Genomic DNA, 4,278 nt, shown 5'->3' with positions numbered 1-4,278 from the left:
TCTCTATATCCATCTTTTGTTACATAGTCGTTGGAGCACGCGCCATGAGCGTGCCCCCACTGGTAAGATAAGTAAAATTTGTGGTTGTATTTGGTCGTTGAGATACTCGTGGCGTGTGCCCCCCCCCCCCCCAACGGTAAGGTAAGTAAAATTTGTGGTTGTGTTTGGTCGTTGAGATACACGTGGTTGTGTTTGGGTTTTATAATAACAAGGATACATGAATTTGTAAGTACTAACAAGGAGTAGGGATAAAGTTTCTATGGGGACATATCTATGGAAAAACAATGGTTATAAGCGAACTTATTTAGAATTTGTTATTATTTAAAGAATTTTTATAAAAATTATACAATTGTTTTACATAGTATTTTAGAACGTAATATGATTTCTTATTGAGTACCCCCCTCCCGGCAAAATATGCAAGAATCCTAGTTGTTATCGTGTTTTGTAGTTTGGGATGTTATTAACACTATGATTAGGAGATCTTATTTGTATGGTAAAAACTAAATTGTTTTTTAAGTTTTTCATATCTTTTCTTCCTTCATAATATACCCTCTCTCGTTATATTTCTTCCTTGTCTTATCGCATTTCCCTTTTCTATTCATCCTTGCTATCTTTCACCTTCTGCTTCCTTTTTCCTCCTCCTTATCAACTCTTCTTGTATAGTTTGAGCGGTTTAGTAAGCCTCCCTCTCTCTTTCTCTCTTTATTTCTCGACCCGTCTCTCTCTCTCTCTCTCTCTCTCTCTCCCCCTGCCCCTCTTTCTCTTAAATGCTCTATTTCTTTCTCTTTCGACCCTTATTTATTTGTTTTACTCCCAGCCTCTCAATCTCTCCCTCTCCTCCTGGCTCATCTCTATCTCTTTCTCTTTCTCTATCCCGACCCTTCTTTCTCCTTTTCTCACCCCTCTCTTTATATTTATCTATCTATCTCTCATCCCACTCCCTCCCTCTTTTTCTCTCTCTCTGTCTATTGCTCTCCTCCCACTCATTGCTCCTTCCCTCTTTTCCTCTCTCTTTCTCTCCTTCCCCTTTTCCTCCCTCTCCTCCTCCTCCCACTGCCTCTCTTCTCCACCCTCCATCCATACTCTCTCTTAAAAGCTATCTATTATTATGGTTATATTAACATTTATGTAGTAACAAAATATTTACTTGTGAATCTAGCACGATTATACTATAAGATTGAACATTTTATTCTAAAAGTTCTACAAATTAGTTAACATGTTCATAATTGTCACAAAACCACATTTGTTAACGAATAATATTTACTGAAAGAATTAAAGTTTGTCCAAATCTTATTATCGATTTCTATTCCCTCTTTCTTCGTCATTCTGATTCTCTATTCCTTTAACTTTCATTTATGTTTTATAATTTTGAGCATTTTAGAAATTTTCTATAAAGTATTTTCATCTCCTTGATTACACTCTAAAAAGTTTTTTCTCAAACTCTCTCTTTCTCTTTCTCGATCTCTCTCTCCCTCTTATAAAGCTATAATTTCATTAATTTTATACTTTAAAAAGGGTTTGCACCACTGTGTCATTTCCTAAATCTCTTTTTTAAATTCTACTATTTAAAAATAATTTAAATATGATAAATTAAATATTTACCCATTCAACCCGTTCTTTCTTTGGTCATTCATCTCTCTCTCAGCTCTCTAACGTAATTTGTAGCAAGTAATTCACAGTAGAATGAGCCATTAACAAATTTACTCATTTCCTAGACTATCATAAGATTTTATCTGCATTGAATGTTTATATATGCCAAAAGAGCATAAACAAACTTTGAATACTACTAACGGCGAATAAACAAACGTCACTATCTCTAACATTAAGCCAAAATATGAAAAATCTAAGCTAACAAACAAAGTTGTAAAACAATGAGTCATTTAACGCGAGCCTATATAATATACTACAGTAATAAAACAAATATTACTTTTAAGCCTTGAAAGATCTGATAAACCAACACAATCAAGTATTTATGTCGAACCATCTCCGTCTCGCAGTGTCATAGCCTCTTGCACTCTTCTTTTCCTAATGGCTCCCAACAAACTGCTAATAAACGCAATGAAATAAAATTACACATGATACAAAGAAATTAAAATAGCAACACGATACGAGCAAAGAATTTTGAATCAAATATTTATATTTAAAATTTCAATTAATACTTACGAGCAAAGAATTTTTAATCAAATATTTTTTATTTAAAATTTCAATTAATACTTGCCTCTCACCTCAGCTATAGGATTATGTTGTTGTACAAACAAGTAAATCGTAAAAGTACTTGCCTCACACCTTAATGTGGCAGGAAATCAATCATTGGCTAAACTTCAGCAACAAAATATCACATAAGCAGCATTAGCTAAATCATAAAAGTACTTTGCAAACATGATCTTTAATAATTTAGTTTAGCAGCCAAAGATTCAATGTTCATAAATAGTAGTATTACTTGAAAAGGTCGAATAGTCAAAATCTTTCATAGTATTAGCATAATTAGTCAAACAACAAGGAGAGTAAATGCGATTATAATTTCTATAGAGTATACCCTGTATTAACTTTAGCAAAAACAAGATACAAAGATACACAAGGACATACGGTAGTTCCTCCATTTTTGGGGCTGGAAGAAAAAAATGTAAAATTTCTAGAAGTTCGAAATTTAATAGCATTACACACCACTCTCTACCTCAAATCAGGCTATGCTTGTATACGTTAAGTGGAAACACAAATATGTTAGTGAAAATCTAAATTATACTCAAGTATTTACCATCAAACATGGGGTTAGACTTAAGGACTCATATCCAATCTGACTCAAAAATCACCGAAATGCACTTTTAAAAGCGATTTGACATTTAAAATCACAAACAAATGCACTCAATTTAAGCAATGAATTCAGACAAACTACAAATAATAGATGAGAAAAATAATCAATAAACTAAAATGCACAAATCAATAAAAATTCAAGCCCAATAAACCACACTTCCTAATCAAACATGTGAATTTGTCAAAAAGAAACATGCTCTATTTCAGTCAAAGTGGTTTGATGACAACACTGTTTATCTAGTCAACATATACTAAAGTCTTCATGAATTAGGAAATACTTGTTGCAAAATCTTAACAGCCGCAGCTATGTTCCCACATGAGAGACTGTCCTACACATTTTTAAGAAATGATCACTTTGAAACCTTAAGAACTAAATGATTAGTGGACAACAAGGAAAATTAAAGGGAGAGGATACCACAATTATCGGACGATATAAGGCTTAAAAGTCTTAGTGCTGCATGGGATTCAATAAATCCAGCGACCCAAATTTAAGAGTTATATCATGTGACAATTAATTGAATTAATTACCACAATTATCAAAAGCATTTTAACACGATATTAAGTGACTTAATTACCATATTAAGTGAGATTGCAATGCAAAGTGTCAGAAATCAAGCACAAGCATCTAGAAACATCCCATCCCACCCTGAATAAAAGTGCCAGCATAGATAGGAAAGCACAAATAGTAAATTCCATATAAATCTACTAGAACACACCTCAATAATCGTTTATGGAAGAATTGAGCGCTGAATAACGCAAAGTGCACCATTCTTTCCATATCCAGAACAACAAACCTGTAAGGAAAAGTGTTACTATAATAAGTAGCAAATAAAAATTGGCAAGGGAAATATGCTCAAAGAGTAACATTAGACATAAATTCAACTTTTCCATAACAGGAAGGACTATTTGAAGACATCTACTTTTGGCATCCTGTCCCGACAGGAAGTGCAATGACGATAAATAAAACCATCTTTGTGTTGGATCGAAGTAAAGAATGCTTATAGATAACTGGTTAAGCCAGAAAACAAAAAGACTAGCCCAAATTAAAGAAAAAGCAAAAACAAAGGTCTAATAAACTAAACCCGATCATAATTAGGCTTAAGCCCGTGCTTAAACCCTTATAATGACGGATTTAAGAGAGCCTAGGTTACAACTTCGTGCTGCTGTAGAAAAAGCCGCGAGCATCTCACAAAGACGCATTGGGCTGCCACACGCAACTAATTCTGTTGCGCGCGACACCCAGCGCAACTTCCAGAGTTGAGGTGCGGAAGATTCAGAATTATTCGAAATTATACGGTAAATATAAAATCAAATCTTACCATAAAGTCGCGTGCAAGACAATCAGTTGCGCTGCACATAGCAACGCAACTCTATAACTTGCGTTGGGATGCCGCGCGCAACTCTATCTGTTGTGCGCGACAGAATGCTCGAAACCCTAAACCTAATCATTCCCTATAAATACGAGCT

Source organism: Chenopodium album, chromosome 6 (genome assembly GCF_948465745.1).
Source record: "Chenopodium album chromosome 6, dcCheAlbu1.1, whole genome shotgun sequence".
NCBI lineage: Eukaryota > Viridiplantae > Streptophyta > Magnoliopsida > Caryophyllales > Amaranthaceae > Chenopodium > Chenopodium album.
This window is presented reverse-complemented; position numbering follows the sequence as displayed.